Source organism: Pinus tabuliformis, chromosome 2_2, assembly GCF_031772625.1.
Source record: "Pinus tabuliformis cultivar Carrire ecotype Pingquan chromosome 2_2, CPIR1, whole genome shotgun sequence".
Lineage (NCBI taxonomy): Eukaryota > Viridiplantae > Streptophyta > Pinopsida > Pinales > Pinaceae > Pinus > Pinus tabuliformis.
The window spans coordinates 951374768-951395777 of NC_142300.1; the positions used below are offsets into that span (position 1 = coordinate 951374768).

At 36.1% G+C, this 21010-nt stretch overlaps 1 pseudogene; it reads right to left on the reverse strand.

Moving 5' to 3' along the window:
• Positions 1-16590: 16590 nt before the first annotated feature.
• On the reverse strand, positions 16591-18833 carry LOC149196353 (putative carboxylesterase 17; annotated as a pseudogene).
• Positions 18834-21010: the final 2177 nt, after the last annotated feature.

A 21010-nucleotide genomic window follows, 5' to 3' on the forward strand; every position in this document is an offset into this window, starting at 1 on the left:
TAAGAAGAATATTTACAACTTGGATGCCACGAGGTTCCCCAAAACTGCTCATAGCTCTAGCTAGAACCCCCACCTCCAAGTCAAGCAATGATGGCAAAAGGATGCCTAGTCTTGGATCAACCATTTGGGGGATAAAGGAGGAGATCATCTTGGAGAATAAAGATAATATAAAAAATATTATTCTTCCAAATTTAAAGATAATTTATGGGATGATAAGGAGCTAAAGGGGAAAATGAAGTCAAGGTATTATAAGGAGGTGATCAACCCACTCTTGCTAACCAAAATTATCCTTTTGTCTTGAGAAATGTTAATAAGAAATGAACATTGTGAAGATAAGAACTAATTCTCATGGTCTCCCAATAGAAACTCGGAGTTGGTATATTCCCAAAACACCTTGGGAGAAAGTATTTGCCATCTTTACAATACTTAGAGTGTTGAAGATGAAAAACATTTTTTTTACAATACTAAGAGGGTTGAAGATGAAAAGCATTTTTTCTTGGATTTCTCAGCTCTTACTCACATCCCTTCTCATTTCCAAAACATTTGCCACCCTACCAAATTTCTTGACTTGTTAAGTCAACATAACTGTAGTGACCTATGATGTTTATTTCCCTTTTTTTTTATCATAGAAATAAAATATGAAAGAGTCTCAATTAATCTCTTACTTTCTTAAGATTCGATAGATGACATTGATCTTAGTGGATGTTAATCATTGACATCATTATCATCTTCATAAATTAATTATTTCATAGTAATATTCATAGAGTTTAAAATGTTACAAAAATATTTACAAAATTAAAATAATAACTAAAAAATAAATTCCCATAAAATAAATATTATAGTTAATTTATTACTTGTTATTTTTATTTACCAATATAATTTAATTTATTTAATTTTAAGTTCTTTTAATTTAAATTAATAAAATTGATAATAATAATTAGCGTTCATTAAAATTTTCTTAAGCAATAATGATATTGCAAACTTAAGAGCCATTTCTCTATTTCCCACTAAAATCTCTCTAACAACATGTCAGTTGTGTTCTATATGCATCTCTATATATACATGACGATCCTGATAAATGTACAAGTCACGTTGAAGATGGAGAACCAGTGGGAAATTCTTAAGAACAAGTCACTAATCCAATTATTAGTGGCTTAGTGCATCACAACATGCCATACATTTTCAGCTGATTTTATCACTCCAACTCCCGAGGCTTCACGATTTAGTCTAATTAAATCAAATACCGATTATTAACATCCATGATACCATGTCCATGCATGTTACTTCATGGACCATTCATTTTTCGATAGCTCCATCTTTCGGAAAGCTTTATTTCCAACCCTATTGCATAGTAAATGCAGTCTGATATGGGGCCGATATAACACGATGTAACACGTCGCGCGGTGATGAGAGAGAAAAAAAAATAGCGGTCTGTTATATCGTGTGTTATATCGACCTATGTCAAGGCCGCATTTACTATGCAATAAGGTTGGAAATAGGGCTTTCCCATCTTTCCAACGTCATCAGGCCAGAACTATTTGACTTTCAGAATAGTCTATAATACGACTTTTTGGAAATGGATAGAACGTTGCTGTGGGTGATGGTCATACATAACATGGCAATAATTACCGCGTCTCTTGATTTCCCGACAACTCCATTTTCCTTGCGAGTTTACATCTTCGAAGGTCTGACAACGAACAGAAGTTGCCGCCACTGTTCTTCCAGGCCGACTCAATCAAAGCAAGCCTGCGACACAATCTTTATGTGAAATTCAAAATTTGAAATTTGAGCGCGCTACATGCCCGCCCATGCTCGCTCCGGGTGAATGCATGAACGCGTGCAGGGTGGAGAGGATGGTAGTGGGTAGCGGACGGATTCTATGGCAGGTGGCTTCCCAAAGAATTTATGCCTCCCCTGTTGCTACAACAACTGCGCCAACATCGTCGACCTCTATTTCAATATTGTGGCTGGAGAAGGTACTTATTATTCTTCATTATCATATTCATGTACCCTATATTGTAGCAGAGGTAAATATTATGTTTACTGATATCTTACAAGAGACAAACCTGTAACCATGAATATATGTATGGCTTTTATACCTGAATTTAGCCCATGATTGATTCATATAGATATATAATTTCTGGTGTCTACTTGCCCCACCTGTGCGAGGCTCACAGAACCGGAGACCGTGGGATGATAAGCGAGGTTACATCATTTGTTGTTGCTCCCACAACAATTGGTCTTGGCGATATAACAATTCCTCCCACTTCGGCTCCATCTCCAGTCTCTTGAGTCAGTCATTAGCTACCAGATTGTGTAATTTTTCTAATGCTTGTACAAGCAGTGGAGTGTACATTCAAATTCGTTTTGCAGAACTTGTATCTGATTTATTGGAGTTTCTTTTCCAAATATTCCTTCAATTAATAAACTTTACTGTAACTTTATTTGGAACAAGGGATTTAATTCGCAGTAGTAAGTGTTTTTCGCATCACTTTATAGTTTTATGGTATACTTCGGCACTTTGTGGAAGTATGATTATAACACACATTTTGTGTATGATATTTCACTTTTATGAATTCTTCGTTCAAGCAGACCTATTTCAAATTATTAATCATCTCTATATAGTAAAACTTACATGAAAGGGTTTTTTATTATATTTGCTGTATTGTCCACTTAATAGAGTTTCTTGAATGTGAAAAGGAAAAAAATTAAATAGGTAAAATTTAAGAGATGAGAGATAATATATAAAAACAAAAATTATATTTTAAAATTGATCGGAATAAGAAATTATTTTTAAAAATTGAAAAAATAAACAAATAACTAAATGAAAATTTATCAAAGTAATTAATTCTTTTAACACATGAAGAAAAAAATATTCTCATCATTTATTTTTTAATTTACATAAACTTATAAGTATTAATAATGTGCACACATTACTACATTAAGAAGAGAAAAATACATCTACATGTGGTTAAAAATTGTGATGAAACAATTAATGAATATATTGCTACATTAAAAAATTAGAAAAATACAAATTAATCCCATCTTAAAATTATATTATATAGTGTGTTTTGGTGAGACAGAACATTTAAAGAAATTTGATCCGTTAAAGTGTTTGATAGATTCAACTTTAAGATGGATCTACAAGAGTTAATAATAATATAATTTCATATCATGCAAAATTTCATTCATTAAAAATTTTAAAAAATACAAGTCAATTACATCTTAGATGGCACTAACTTAATTTTAAGAAGTAAATAAATCACATGCATAAACAGATATGTATGTGACAACATCTAAAAAATATTAAACCAATATTCATACATCTTAAACCTAGATATATCAAGCATTTAGAGGTATAGAGTTTGTTAGTGTGTAAATTTTATTAATATGAAGGAATTAATAGATAACATGGAATTAAATGATAAAACAATTACAATTTAAAAGATTGGTCTCTTTAGGTGCTTGATAGATTCAAGTTTGAGATGAATATGAGCTAGTTAATAACAAGATAATTTCATATTATGAAAAACATTTCACACATTTAAAATGTAGTATGAATAGAAGTTGTGAAGAACAAACCAATAAACTTATTGCTACATTAAAAAAAAATATACAACTCAGCTCAATCTTAAACAATATTAAATTAAATTAAATAAAAAAAATTAATAACTACATACACACATATGTATGTTAACAACATTTTAAAAAAAAAATCATCTAAGATCTTGATTAGTTAATTTAGTGTCGTAAATTGCTTGCATAAATTATCAATCGAGGTTTGTAAACTGATGAAGTGTGGTGCACTATATGTGCTTAGTTAACATTTTCTTATTTCGTTGTTTTGTATTTTATGTTGTTTTGGGGGGGTTTTGTTCTTTGATGTCTAAGAATGTTCAACCTAAAACTATGAGAATATTTAAGTGAATCTAAAGAAATGTTCCTACGTTAATCTAATTCTCTAAATCGAAAACTGTTGGCTAGTAAGAACCTAATTTGGAAAACAAAGCATCTATCTTATCTTATCATTAGTCCTAATCGATGGATTTAATTCTTAAAACCAAAAATGAAATTGCAGTGTTTGTTTCAAGTAAAGATAGAAAATGAAATCAATTAAAGTACTTCTGGTTACTTTAGCATTCAATTATGAAGTATGATCTTCTTGAGATGGAGTATAAGCAACTGTCTGTACTTTAACGTCCTAGAAAAATAAGCAAAGTATGCAACTAAGTGAGAATCTGAAAGCAACAAGGTGAAAGCATGTAAAACTAACTGTAAAAAACTAATATATTTTTTACTTTCTCCAACATTCAAATGTGAAGCATTACCCTCGTGAAGTGCTGTGTAAGAAGTCAATTATGCCTTAAGTCCTAAGTTCCTAGGAAGCTAATAACAATGTATTGAGTAATTTCAATCACAATATGAATTAGACATTTAACCATTTAGTTTAGGATCATCATCATCTTGAAATGGCTTTTGAAAACATCCATTAACACAGTTAATTGACAATTCTGTTCTAAGAAAATGAATGAAAAAAAAGTAAGAAAAACTAAGCAACTATGTATTCTTATCACTTCAATCTTAATTCAATTTAGAAACAGAGTTATTTTTCTCCATCAAATATCTTAGAAGAACAAGGCTGCACAGTTATGAATTATCACTATCCTATTGCTCAAAAACTAGAATGAAATATTATCCTAATTAGAAAACAAATTTGCTGAAAACAGAGTAATGCAAATTGAACTAAAAACAACAATAAAAACCTCCTCCAGTGCAGGGGTCCTCTACAACTGATTTTGCTGGACTGCTAGCTAGTTAAAGATGTTCTTAACCAATCATTCACTACAGGAACTTTATATTATGATAAAATAAAGTTTGAATACAAAGTATAAGCAAAAAGCCGAATTTAACACTTAATTTATGAATTGTTTCTCAGTTCTATGTAACTGATATTTAAAGGAAAATAACATAACTATTTGTGAGATAAACTTGCTACATGTGGCTAATCTGAATTAGATTTTCAATAGTATTGTTGGACTCTTGATTTCCTACGAAAGAGAAAATCAAGAGTCCTACTGCTTTCGGATAACGTATTTTGACTCCATCTTTGACCATGATCTTAGGCTCGCTTTTTTGTTGATCTGGACCGAGTGAATAGGATAGAATCCACGTGGAGATGATTCTAGAAATGCCCATGTGGCCCAATTCTTCATTTGACACATAGAACCTGTCAAACCATGAGAGTAGCTACAAAATCCACAGTTAGCTATAGAATAGGCTGCGTTCTGTAGCTAAATTGCAAAAATCTACTCAAATAGCAAGAACATGAAAATATAATATGGCAATAATTTTAATGCTTTCCTTAAGACAAAGCTTAGCATTTATCATTGATTGGGGTCTGTAATCTTATGAGAAAGTGAGAGAAAAAGGTGAGAAAAACTGTCAAGGAGAGGGTAATTCTGAGGTTCAATAGATCCATCTCAAAACCATATCTTTCAAGAATCTAGAGGTATCAAAGTTGTTAGTGTGTAAATATTTTAATATGAAGGAATTAATGCATAGCATGGAAGTAATGATAAAAAAATTGCACATCTAACTATTTTATCCCTTTCAGTTTTTAATATTCAAATTTAATATGGATTTAAGCCAATAAGAATGCATAGGTGTTTTTAGTACACAAATTCATATCATGCAAAAACTCCCTTACCTTTACATGTATGCAAAGAAAATATCTATTATGAAGACTATTTTCCTCTCTTAGGAACACTCAATGCCCCTAACCCATCGTTTTTATGCAAAATTGCCTAATAGTATGTATAATACCATTTGGGGATCAAAGACCCCAAAAGGGTATTATTCGTGGTGGGATGCCTTATTCACAATGCTTAATCATGAATACTATTTTCCTCTCTTAGGAACACTCAATGTCCCTACCTCATATTTTTTATGCAAAACCACCTAATAGTACCTAGAATACCATTTGGGGGTCAAAGACCCCAAAGAAAGGGTATTATTCATGGTGGGATTCCTTATTCATAATGCTTAGGACCTAGAGGGTTCATTTTCCTATGTAAGGCCCTTCTTTCTCTTTTACCATGGTTTAGGACCTAGAGTTATCCTTATTTCCAAAATCCAATTAATTGCAACCCTATTTGATCTGAAATCACCCTTGAGTGACCTCAGTTAATTAATTATTGAATGAAGGTATTACAAACTCATGTGTTGGTGTGTGTCTATTTCATTTTAGGCAATGGATTGATCAAATTACAAAATACATAGACACTGGGAATATGGAAAATAACAGAGAAACACAGTAAGCAAATACAAGAACACAACAATTAATAACGAGTTCACCCTATCCTCCAGGGCTACGTCTCTGGTCCAGTTTTCATTGGTGGCCTTCTTTTATTGTGTCTTTAAAGCAGAGAATTATAATGAGGAGCTCAATTTGAGTCTCCTGAATAGAATTGCCTGGCAGGGTGGTTCTTGGATTCCCCAAACCACTAGAGTGCACAAACTCTTTGCCTTACCAGCTCTTGACCTCTCTGGTATTTAATGGGAGGAGCCCAATGTGGTGCTCAGTTCCCTGACAGATCCTCTCAGGGATGGCTTGCTGTTGCCTTATGCTGGAGGTCAGCTCGGCTCTCTGTCTTTTTGTTCTTTGCTTTACTGTCTCTTCGTTCTCTGTCTTCATCTTCTTCTTTCTCTGGTTCTTCATCTCGATGTCCTCTCTCAGGGTCCATCTGTTCTCTGTCTCTATTCATGGCTTTAAAGCCAATCGATCTCATGACTATTTGATTCCCTTTCCACCTTCGACGGTTCACCTGCTGTTGTTCACTTGGAATTCCCTGTCTTTGCGTCATGGTCATCGACTCACAGGGAGTGGCCACTTGTCCTCTCGTGAACTACGCTAGCTTTGCCTTGTCGGTTTGGTTTTTTCAGTTACGTCAGGAAATGACTCATCTGCCACCTCAGCAGTCAAATCGAACCTCAAATCCTTATACATCACAGCTCAATCCCCTGTCAAATCCGGTTCTTTCATCGGGCACGTTCTCAGCCATTAGATTTGGAGTCCCCAGATCCGATGTCATTCGCTCATTTCGCGCAGTTGACTTGCTCGACCGTTAGCGTGCGATGAGCGACGATTTTCTCTCTCCTCCACCTGCCACATGTCAGGCGCTGAATGGAATTGCAAGGTTTCAGCCAAATCTGCTTACAGCGAAAGGGTGCCCCTGATAAATACCGTCAGTTTTGGAGCATGGGTCCTGCCTTTAGCCGTTAGCACTTTTCCCCATGGTTTTCCCAGCTTCCATGCGACCGAGCGCTCAGGGCCTCTCCTTCTTGAGGGGTTTTGCCTAGCGATGCACGATTAGTGCTAAGCGCTAAGTGCTAATCACGCATCAGAAACAACCTCCTTTTCCCAATCCGGGCTTCCCAGGTGCTAGTTTTTCCTCTTGCACGGTCTCCATGGGCCTTTAACCGAGGTCCTCGTCGTTCCTCGCTGGCTGTCAACTGCCACTATTCAGAGATCTTCCTGATCGCTCTGTGTTCATAATTCTTTGAAGTCTGTCCTGTTTTGGTATAGCCATGGTGTTTTGATTATTCTTCATGGATCCAATTCGGATCACGACCTTCCCACTTAAAAAGCTTTTGGACCACCAAAAGTTGGTTTTCAAGCATCGACTAAGTGAGGGTACAATTGTCTCACTTGTCCAATCTCTATCCACTTTACACTGCTCGGCTTTGAACCCTTGAGTCCAATTCTGAGGTACTCAACATCTCCCCTGTGCGTCGTCCTCACCTTCCTGTCTAAAACTGTGTCTTCCTGCAATTCATTAAGATATTCAGGTAGTAGATCATCAATAGAAGGAAATTGACTCTACTCTTCAGGATCTTCAATCAGTGAGGGTTCAAAAAACCTCAAGCAATCTGCATTTACGACTGAGTAGATGTGCATGTAAGTTGGTAGATCAAGACGAAAAGCATTCTCACCAATCTTCTCAAGTATTTTGAAAGGTCCATACCTGATAGGCTTTAGCTTCTTACCTTCACCTTGCTTTCTGTCTTTGCTGATATACGGCCAGACTTGGTCACCAACCTGAAAACTATGCTCCATCCGATGCTTGTCATGCCTAGCCTTGTATTTTGCTTGGCTCTTTTCCAGCTGTTCCTGTACTGCCTGGTGGATCTCCTGGATTTGTTCAATGAACCTAGTTGCCTTGTCCACATCACTGTCTCCATTAACTGTGGTATCTTTACCAAAGAAAAAATCCAAGGGAGACCTTGGTGTGAAACCAAAACAGGTCTCAAAGGGAGATCTCTGTGTAGAAGAATGTTTTGCTCTGTTGTAAGCATGTTGTACATAACACAAATGTTCATCCCAAAGCTTAGGATGTTTGCAGCAATATCCTCAGAGTAACTGGATCACTGTCCTGTTAACTACTTCTGTCTGGCCATCAGTTTGTGGATGAAAAGCCGTGCTTTTCTTTAGTTTGGTGTCCATCATTTCCCACAGACTTGACCAAAACTTTCCCATAAATCGGGTGTCTCGATCAGATACAATGGAAGTGGGTAGTCCAAAATGAAGCCATACATGTTCAAAGAACAGTTTTGCAGTTTGTTTAGCTGTAATATGTTTATTACAAGGTATCAAAATACACATTTTGTTGAACCTATCCACAACAACATATAAATAATCATGACCTTTCCTAGATTTAGGCAGTCCTCCAACAAAATCCATGGAAACACTTTCCCAAGGGTGAGAAGGAACTGGTAATGGAGTGTACAAGCCTAGTTTTCTATTGTTGGGCTTACTTTTAGCACACATAGTACACCCTCTTACCTCTTACATATCTAGAAACTGTTTCATTCATTTTTGGCCAATAACGAAATCTTTGCAGTTGTGCAACTATTTTACTTACCCCAAAGTGACCTGATATCAGAGAAGTGTGTGCTTCTCTAACTATCTTTACTCTCTTAGTTTGTGGAATGCAGAGTTTCCCACAATGGTATAAGAGTCAGTCCTTTACATGGTAATCCAATTCTTCTACTCGTTTGCCTTGACTCAAAGTTGCATATAAATCTTTAAAGTCTATATCTTGAGCATATTGTTCAATGTAGCTTTCATGTAGCATAGAATTATGCTTAAGTATAGTAGATGCATTTATAATGGGTCTAGATAACATGTTTGCAACTTTATTGTGTATGCCCTTTTTATATATGATGACTAAATGAAACTATTGTAGAAAACCCATCCATTTGTAATGTCTTGATTGTTGCAATTTAGTTTGGCAGTGTAGATATTGAAGTGGTTGATGATTAGTATGTATTACTGTCTCATTGCCCATTAGGTAATGTTTCCACTTTTTCACACTCTGAACTATTGCATACAATTCTTTATCATATGTAGGATAGTTAACTACTTCAGGGTTAAAAGTTTCAGAATGATAACATATGGGTTTACCACGCTGTGTCAACACGCTCCCATGGCATAGCCACTTGCCTCTGTTTGGATTTCAAATGGTCTTTGCAGATCAGGCAATGCTAGTATAGGTGTTGTACTAATCTTTTCTTTCAAGGTGTCGAAGGCTTTCTGATGTTTGCCTCCCCACTGAAACACCTTGTTCAATCTTATCAAAGCATGTAAGGGAGCTGCAATTGATGAGAAGTTGGAAATGAACTTCCTCCAATACTGTGCTGCCCCTAAGAAGCTTCTCACTTCTGTAGCAGACTTGGGTTTAGGCCAATTTACAATGACTGCCACTTTACAGGGATCTATTTTCAATTCACCACCCCCTACTATATGACCCAAATAATTTAGAGATGTTTTGCCAAATTCACATTTTGAGAGTTTAACATGAAGTTTTTCTCTTTTCAAAACATCTAATGTCTGCTTAACATGCTTTAAGTGTTCTTCCCACGTTTTACTAAAAATCAGAATGTCATCCAGATACACAATAACAAAATCATCAAGAAAAGGTCTGAGTACATCATTCATTAATCTCATGAAAGTAGCAAGAGCATTAGTTAAGCCAAAAGGCATAACCAGCCACTCATACAATCCATGCTTTGTTTTGAAAGCAGTCTTCCACGCATCTTGTTCTGCAACCCTGACCTGATGGTATCCACTGTGCACATCTAGCTTGGTGAAATAAATAGCTTCCTTTAATTGATCTAAAAGATCATCTATGCGAGGAAGGGGATAACGATTTTTTATTGTTATCTTATTCAGTGTTTGATAGTTAATGCACATTCTCCATGAGCCATCTTTCTTTCTCGCCAAAATGATTGGTGACCCACATGGTGATGTGCTAGGCCTGATGAACCCCTTCTCGAGCAACTCCTGCACCTGCTTCTTGATTTCAACATTCTCTAAAGCAGACAACTTGTACATTCCAATGTTAGGCAATGGAGCATCTTGCTGCAAAATAATATCATGTACTATTTCCTTTCTGGGTGGTAGACCTTTAGGTTCTTGAAACAAGATATCATACTTTGAAACAACCTTTTCTATATCAGCTTGCTATTTAGTATTACAGCCCTCAAATACTTTGGTTTTATCAGGTTTCTTTTCCTTTACAACCATCAATAAGAATTTTTTGCATGAATTTATCGTTCTTTTCATCTGCCCTGAGTTTATGAGAGTATAATTATTCTTGAGCTTATGAGCTCTTACAAAGTATTCGATTCCATCTTTCACAAATAGATACTTGTTCTCAGCTCTATAGAAAATAGCTTTTCTATCATACAAGTAAGACTTCCTAAAACAATTCCACATATATCTAAAGGAATTATGTCTAACTCAACCTCATCTACAAATGTTGACCCAAAAGAAAACTTGAGTTTGCACTGTCTAGTCACTTGTAGTTGTGCTTTGTCATTCAACCATCCTAATGGGTATGGTTTCTTCTGAGGTGTAGTTGCTAATCCCAATTTCTTTACAATTGCTTCAAAAATTAAATTTACTTGTGAGCCACTATCAAACAAAGTATCAATCTTTTGATGTTTGGAAATAACTCGAATATGGAAAAGCTCATGTCTTTTTCTCTCATTTTCTTCATCAGTAATGGATTGTGCTTCAGAATTCTTACCTTTTATACCTGTGGCTGCAATGGTTGTTTCATCTCCCGAGTTTGACCCCAAATCTTTTTGAATAGCTGCAGCAACAATCTTCTTCTTTTTGTTCTCGAACTTCTTAGGTCTCAGCTCTAGATGCAAAATCCAACAATGCTCATCATCATGCCCGTCCTTTTTACAGTGAGTGCATGAAGCTTTGCTTTTCTATGCAATTTTAGCCTTCCTTGCTTTCCATTTCTGCTTTCTTTTCTCCTTGCTCTTGCTTGCAGTGGGTTGGGATGATCCCCCAACTTCTAGATTTCCATTCTTTCCTCTAGCTTCTAGATGAGTAGCTTGTACAGATACCTCATCTATACTAGTGGGATTAAACATGAGGATGGTATGCCTCATGTAGCTATGTAGACCACCAATGTACTTCAAAAGAGTTTCTGGTGAGTCTATTGAGATTCCTAGAAGCAATGCTCTCTTTCTAAATTCTTGAGTGTACCCTTGCACATTTTCCCTTTTAACTGCCGAAGAGTTTGCCAACTCATCATGGCTTATTGCATGTAGGCCAATGGATATAACTGCTTTTTGATTGCAGAAACAAATTCACTCCAGACAGAGATAGTCTTACCATGTCTTTTCATATCAGCTTGGGTTCTGCCTTCCCACCAAACCAAGGCAGTGCCTCCTAGGCATAGGCTTGCCAGCTGAATCTTGCTCTGGTCTGAGTCGATGTTCTGTACTTTGAAATAAACATCAAATTGTCTAATCCAATTATCCAACTTTTCTGCATTTAACTCTCCATCATATATAGGCAAATCAAATTTAACATCTAGCTTGATTAAATATGCTTTCGTGTTATGCACAGGGCTATTAGGAGGTGTGAGGAAGCTTTCCTCTTTCCCTTTTCCTTTGGAGTGGTCATGGAAGTGAGACTCATCTTCTTCTTTGTCTTGTTTAGAGCCTGATGAATCTTCATCCTTGTGTTTTCTAAAGTCCCTATACATTTCTTCTACCACGGACTTTATGGATAGGAAACTTTCTATGAATTGAGGGTCTGGGCCCATAGAACCTTCCTCTGACATTGTCTTCCGAGGATAGACTCTCCCAATTTTAGGATTAGTTTTGACCAACTCTCCTTCTCCTAATTTGAGCTTTGATCTAGTGAGCATTCAATAACTAAACCAACACAAGCTTGTCTAACCTTTACAACCTAAAGCTCTGATACCACTTGATCTGAAATCACCCTTGAGTGACCTCAGTTAATTAATTATTGAATGAAGGTATTACAGACTCATGTGCTGGTGTGTGTCTATGTCATTTTAGGCAACAAATCAATCAGATTGCAAAATTCACAAACACTGGGAATATGGAAAACAGTAGAGAAACACAGTAAGAAAATATAAGAACACAACAATTAATAAGGAGTTCACCCTATCCTGCAGGGCCACGTCTCCGGTCCAGTGTTCAGTGGTGGCCTTCTTTTATTGTTTCTTTAAAGCAGAGAATTACAATGAGGAGCTCAATCTGAGTCTCCTAAAACAGAATTGCTTGGTAGGGTGGTTCTTGGATTCCCCAAGCCACTAGAGTGCTCAGAATCTTTGCCTTACCAGCTCTTGACCTCTCTGGCCTTTAATGGGAGGAGCCCAATGTGGTTCTCAATTCCCCGATAGATCCTCTCAGGGATGGCTCGATGCTGCATTATGATGCAGGTCAGCTCGGCTCTCTGTCTTTTTGCTCTTTGTTTTATTGTCTCTTTGTTCTCTGTCTTCATCTTCTTCTTTCTCTGGTTCTTCCTCTTGATGTCCTCTCTCGGGGTCGTCTGTTCTCTGTCTCTGTTCATGGCTTTAAAGCTAATCGATCTCATGACTGTTCGATTCCCTTTCCACCTCTGTTGGATCGCCTGCTACTGTTCACTTGGAATTCCCTGTCTCTGCGTCATGGTCATCGACTCACAGGGAGTGGCCACTTGTCCTCTCGTGAACTGCGCTAGCTTTGCCTTGTCGGTTCGGTTTTTTCAGTTACTTCAAGAAATGACTCATCCGCCACCTCAGCGGTCAAATCAGACCTCAAATCCTTATACATTGCGACTCAATCCCCTGTCAAATCGGTTCTTTCATTGGGTGCATTCTCAGCCATTAGATCTGGAGTCCCCAGATCCGACGTCATTCGCTCATTTCGTGCGGTTGACTTGCTTGACCATTAGCATGCGATGAGAGGCAGTTTTATCTCTCCTCTTCTTACCATGCATTGGGCGCTGAATGGAATCGCTAGGTTTTAGCCAAATACACTTACCGCCTAAGGGTGCCCCTGATAAATATCTCCAGTTTTGGAGCGCAGGTCCCGCCTTTAGCCATTAGCGCTTTTCCCCACGATTTTCCCAGATTCCATGCGACTGAGTGCTCAGGGCCTCTCCTTCTCGAGGGGTTTTTCCCAACGATGCGCGTGCTAATCATGCATCAGAAACAACCTCCTTTTCCCAATCTGGGCTTCGCAGGTGCTAGTTCGCCTCCTGCGCGGTCTCCATGGGCCTCGGTCAGCGCACTTTGACCAAGGTCCTCGTCGTTCCTCACTGGCTGCCAACTGCCACTGTTCAGAGGTCTTCCTGATCACTCTGTGTTCATAATTCTTTGAAGTCTATCTTGTTTTGGTATAGCCATGGTGTTTTGATTATTCTTCATGGATCCAATTCAGATCACTATCCTATTCAAATTTGAAAATCATGTAGAGAGGTCCTATGTGGTGTGTCAATGTATCTTCCACCATGTTTGAGCCTAACATTATTTTTAAAATTCTGACTTGTTGATATAACATACTCAATAGGTTATGCCATTTATTGAGGTTACTAGATGCTTCCTGAAACCACAAAAATTATACTATTTTTGCTTTGATACCTCTCTCTTATATATCCAACCACCCCAATGGCATGTTTTGGGTGTTGGAGTGCTCCAAGTTCCTTTCACAAACTTATAACTATTCTCTAATACCACTTTTTAGTGTATCTAGTATCCATACTACACCCACGACACTTTGATTTTAACTTTAATCCAAATATGGTATGTACAAAAAAATGTACTTAGGCTAATAGTTATGTTTGTACTCATGTAGTTACTAATGGTTAATTTATTGAATTTTTATCCTTTCAGGTGATGGAAAGACATTTATGATGGAGACTTTGCCACTAAGAGCTTAAGAGGAAATGCTTAATTTGATGAACAAAGCATTTTGAATAGAAAGATGGCTTCGCTTATGGATTAGTTTCTTTGAGATATATGGTTGCAAGCTATGTGTTGCAAACTATGTGATCTCCTTAGTGATGAGAGGTATGTATATGAACATACGTGTATGCAAATTGAATTCGTATAACCATAACTACAAATATTGATTCTATATTTTAGGTGCTCCATTCTTATGGGTCTTTACAAGACCTTATAGCATCTATATGAGAATATATTAGAAGCCTTTCCAACTTGAAGACATACGTATGATGGTCTTTTTTTCTTGAAGTTTTTCATCTTGAATAATGGTTTTTGTTTAGATTCAATGATGTTTTTGTAATAAAAATGAGCTAATAATAGTGTTTAGGGAGGGATCTCTTAATTCCAGACACTATGGAGTGAGAAAAACATTAGAAAATTTGCCATGTATTGGTTGTAAATTCAATTCAATGTGAAAATTATTTTATGTGCAATTGTTCATTGTGTAAAATTTTAAAGATAACAAATAGGAGGTTAGCATTTCACACTCCAATTCTTGTTCTTTCATTTTTTTGGAAAAGTATTTCCATATACATCCTAAGAAATTTACCAAAAAGGAGTTGAGGAAATGATATGTAGTTAGTACCATGTACAATTTTTCTCTTTTGTCTGAAATTCCTCATATAGTAACATGTAACACAAATTTTCTTCACTAATATGATGGTACATTTTGGGTAAATGATTTATATCATGTTTTTTATCAAGATAACATAGTTTTTTAAACCATGCTAGCTCAATGGAAGATCACTTTCTTTGCAAGTAAGAGGTTGGTGGTTTGATTCCATCTTGCCCTAACATTAATTAATTATTGAAAGAACAAAAATATTCACATTCTATATTTATTTCTAAAGAGAATTTTTATTATCTCTAGAGAGACAACAACTAGGATTAAAGACATATTGTCTCTATAGAGACAATAACTAGGATTAAATACATATTATCTCTATAGAGAAAATATGTATTTAATTGTAGATATAGCATAAACTGTAGCTTAAGAAACAATAATACTTGTGTTATATATTATTTTTTATAGAGACAATGATTTGAGACACTCACAATGTTTAAGACAGTTTACAAGTTTTTTTTTGTCTCAAGTTAAGACAATTTACTCAAAATTTGTCTTAAAGCCCCCTATATGTAGTAGTTGGCTAATTATAAGCATATGCTTAATTTAATAACTCCTTAGAAATTATCAAATTAGTTTTATTATTTACCATGTTATAATTATCAATATGGTAATTTGAACAAAAGTTTCAAGTTTATATTATTGCTATTCTTTCCTTGTGGCAGGTTAATAATCTTAATACTGTAAATTTCGATTAAATTGATATCATCACTTAACTACTTTATTATTATTATATTATTATATTATTATAAGATGAATAATAATATACCATATTAATTATTATTGTTGTTATGTTAACTAATTATTATTAATATATGCAATTTTATTAAACAATTAGCTAATACCAAATTATGTTATGTTGAATGGTTAAATTGGTTAACCTATGTATCATTTTAAAAATAAACATTTAAAAATAAATAACATCATATTTTATTAAATAAATATATTAACAAAATTATATAAAATGAACATCAAAACACACACTTAGTTTACTCCATAATATGTCAAAAATTGATCAAATAATTGCTTGGGTTTCTGTAAATATATTTTTTCTTTTGCCATTTGTAAAATTTAATTTAAAATTTGAATACATAATTGGTTTTGGTCTTGTGGCTACAACACCACATGAGTGAAGCCTCAACCTTGAATCAAAGGGTCTTACGAGTTGGCGAGAGTTTTCTCCATGTTAAAAATAGTATTAATAATAGTTCAATCCTATTTAACTTATATAAATGAATTATTATTTAATTTACATCAAATAAAATTAGCATTATTTGATACTCTTAATAAATTATGGTACAATTTGTCACAATAATGATAAGATATAGAATATCAATAGATATAAAATCAAATGATGTTATATAAACTATCTAATTTATACAAATATATGTTAACAAATTATTTAAAATAATTCTTACACTATGACCTGATTTTAACATAGCACACACATATGAGCTGATCTTAACATAGCACACACATCATTTCACATTAATAGAAATCCTAAATCCACACTAGAAAAGCTAAACTTAACTTGCGAGTAAGTAGACAATCTAAATCTACACTTCATAGCACAACTTAAATGACGGAGAACGTGAGGAACTATAAAAGCAAAGTGACTGAAAGATATAACATGGTATGTAATAAATCTCAAAAGCAACTTTTAATGAAATGGAGTAGTTTAGAGGTTTGCTCAGTAGTGTTGGGATCATATTTGATGGCAGTCTCGTTGAGATGGAAACAATGGCCAACTTTCTCAGAGATATATTGCTCCAGTTCATGAACTTGCGCTTTTCATGGCTTTGCAATGCTCCACCTGTGTGTCATTAATAATGTGTTTATCAGCGATGGCCACAAACAAGCGTGGAAACCTCAAGTCTTTCATAAGTGGAGCGTCAGGTCCCATTGCATTGGTGATTGAATGCTCTGTGGTTGCTAGGATACCCACTGGTATCATTATTAGTTAAGAAATTATTATTTCAAAACATAATTAAGTTTTTCAAATAGTTTGAAGAATTTATCGACCATTCCTCGACTCGAAAGCATAGAGTCAGGTGGAATCTCCATCTTGAATGCGCTTCTTTCGGATTTCACATACCCAGGATGTATATTGTTGACACCTAATCATAGGGATTGGGTGAACAACTATAATTAGTGTAAATAAATAATAGAGAAGATGGAGAGTGACCAGGAGATGAACTGGACAAGCACTCCCTGTTGTATATAATAATGAACAACCTGAATGAATAATATGAATCGATTTGAGGAGTTACCTCCTGGCTTGACATATACAAACACCTCCTCGCACGCAAACATGATGTAGTAAATCGACCACGGGAGGGGTGAGCCACTTCGAGAACGAGGTTTCCCTTGAGTAACTTCACCCATTAGAAAGAATCAGCTGAAATCGGGTACTAACTAAGCCACAACTCCTTGATCTCTTCACAGGCTACTAAACGGAGCCATAGAAGAGCCCTAAATGAGTTGTCACATGCTGCGAGGAGGAGATCCTCCTGAGTGAGTTTGAAATCCACCAAAATGCATAATGAAGTATAATAAGTACCTTCCCGAGCCACAAGAATGAAGTATAGGTTGATGATGTTGGTGCCATTGTCATAGCAGTGGGGAAGGTATAAACTCTTTGTGAAGCCACCTACTAGAGAATCGGTCGACATCCCCACTGTCATCCTCTCTACCACACAAGCATTCATGCATTCACAGCACTTAAATTTCAAATTAGAATTTCAAATAATGGATTGTGCCCCAGGTGTGCTTTAATTGAGTTTCCCTGACAGAACGGTTTTGTCAGACCTTCGGGAGATGCAAACAGGAGTTGCAGCGAAAAAGGGGGTTGCGGGAAATCAAGAGACGACTGTAATTATTCCCATGCTTGTATGACCATCACCCATGACAGCGTCCCATCCATCTCCAAAAAAAGTCATGTTATAGATACTCCATTTTACTTAAACTATTTTGACATTCTGACTTACTTAGTTAATGTATTAAATGTAATTGGTGGGAAATATATTTCAAACTCAGCTAGTCAAGTGGGAAATTTAAAAATTTGAAATTAAATATGAGAGAGAGGGAAGCATGAAAATTTAGAAAATCTATAGCGATCACCCACCCCTCATATTGTGTTTCAGAAAATCGAAATATGTAGCTTGGCTTACCTTCGCAAATAACCTGCTCCAAGCCGGAACACAATAGTTGCTGCAGATTTCAGATTCCCATGTATTGGGTGGGAATTATAATAGTTTGCTTCATCCTCCTCCTCCTCTGGGCAAAAAATTCAAAAAGTGGAATTATTTGCACCGCCCCTTCTCTATAAATAATAATTCGCTTCGCTGCACAGTTTCATGCAAAGTGCGTGATGGGAATTCATTGTGCCAAAAAGATTACGGGCAAAAAATCATTGAAAAAGTTGTGCATTTCATTATTTATATCACCTCCTTATACTACCCAAATAACATATCCATGACTACCCTATTGAACCAACCCATGCTCTTCATGTGTTTTCAAGCTACCTTGTCATCGGTGACGAACCCCTTCTCCTTCATATTTACTAGGAGTTGCCGCATCTCGTCAGCCTTCTATGCCCTCAAGTAGGAATCAACCAAAGTGACATAAGTGGCAGCATTGGCCTTCCAGTCATAGCCCAGAATATCATGCATATATTTTTCGGCCTCCTGAAGCATTCCACCCTGCCACAGCCCCTGAATGAGAACATAGTAGCTATAGGAATTAAGCAAGCACCCTGAGGCCTACATTCTCATGAAGACCTTGAGGGCGTCCTTGGGCTTTCCAGCCTTCGCATAGGCTTCCACGATGACAGTGTGTGAAATGACATCTGACATCCTCGACTTGTCCTTCATGTATCCAAAAAGCTTCATGGCCTGGAGGGTTAGCCCATCCTAGGATAGGACTTCGAACATCTTGATGCCCTGTGTAACAACCTCGAAATAAAAACATGTAATTAATCAGATTAATCATGCGATTAATAATCAACACTCAATTTATTGTTGAGATGGTATTGAAGTGATTTTAGATAGAAAATCAACATTAGATCTATAAGAACTAAGTAATGAGAAACTTTCCAAGTTTATTCATCTGGAGTATATTGCATGTTTTGCTAAATATTGATTTCTAAATGATAATCCACTAAGAATGATGTAAATTGGAAATTTGAATTTGTTTTCTAAGGGTAGTTGGTAACTTGATGAAATCATGACACTAATAGTACTCATAAGATAGCATAATCCTAGAGGGATGTTAACTAATGCTAATTCATAGTTAGCATTCATTGTTTATATATGTAAAGAAAATTAATTCATGATAAGAATGCTTATAGTGTATTTTTGTTCTATATTTGATAAAGTATTTGATGATTCTCATATTAATGATGTTTCATGATATCATGGTATGTGGTAGATGGATATAGTTCTCATGAGATGTTAATGATGTATATGTGGTACTTATTTATTTATTTGGTATGATAATGATGTTGAATGCTCATGATGAATATGATATGCGTAGGGATAATGATGTTATGATATGAGGTTATAGTAACAAGTGCTTTGTTTATTATGTCATGTCATGATATATCTTTAATGCAAATATGTTGATGTTATAACTTATGAGGGTGTTTTATGATGTGAAACATGTGGTAATTGCATGCAAATTTTACGACATGCAAGAGAATGTAGTTCTTTGCTCTTTAGAATGTTGTGATAACAATGATGAATATTCTCATGATGACAGATTATTTTCTATAATACTATGACGGTATAGATAATGCATTCGTTGCATTTTGAGGTGTGATGATTGACAGGACTCCACAAATGGGCCGAGAGGGCGGGTTTATTTGATGATCTCGTGCAAGCCCATACGCATGATGGAGAATAAGTAACAAGATATGGGTTGGGGACAAACTCAATCAACACTACATATGCCAGTGGTCCTTTGTCTTGTATAGCTTTTGATGAATAGCTATTGAGGGCTATGGGACCATCTTGAGCATGCCAAGTGCCTGATATTGAAGGCTAGGTGCCTTCAAACACATTTTCATAATTAACTGACTTAAATAGTTCACCCTTATGACCATTTGAGACTTGGCGCCATTTAACTTTGCAAACAATTTATAGAGGAACGAATAGTTTACGTAGATGCTAAATAAATGAGCACGAATTTTCTTGAGTTCTCTTTCAGTTGTTAACATGCATGATGAATGGATAATTTACATTTAATGGTATGGGATTGTTAGCATTGTTCTAATTCGATAATCCCACTTGCTGATATGATTTATTGCTGATACGATTCGTAATCCACACACAATTTATCAACTAATTAACATCAAATTTCAGAAATATGAGTAGAGACAACTTACCTGTGGAATGCTAGTTAAATTCTACTAATTGCAACAAGTCTTGGGGACGACTCTCCACCCTACCGTATGCTCAATTGCACAAAATATTGCTGCAACTGGCCACCCCCGAGCCCTCAATCAACGTACTACTACTAGGGAATCCTTTGTCTTGTATAGCTCTTGATGGATAGCTCTTGAGGGGCTATGGGACCATCTTGAGGAGCCCAAGTGCCTAATATTGTAGGCTAGGTGCCTAGTATTGGATTGGGATGCCGAAGTCTAGTGGGGGAGTAAAGACTTTGAGTGCCTAGAGTTGTGCGCCTTAGTAGTTGTGGAGGGAGTGGGCAACCTTGCGAGATGCCGGAGACATTGAGCATTGTACGAATGCCTGCCTTGGGTAGATGAGGTCTGAGTCGGGCGCGAGCCTTGGGGCCAGCCTTGGACTAGGATACAGACAGAGGAGCTTTGCCTGGGTTCGAAAAGTGGGAAAAAGGACAGAGATTCCTTGGGATTTCCCGGGTGTTGTGAACTTTCGATGCCCACTGGTTATACTAGTTTAGCAGAGGGTGTCGGCGAACATGAAGTAATAAATAACAAAATAAAATGTTAAATAATTCAACTTAACTTCGGGACGAAGTTCCTTAAAGTGGGGGGAGTATGTAATGTCCTTAATAATAAATAATAATAATAATAATAATAATAAAA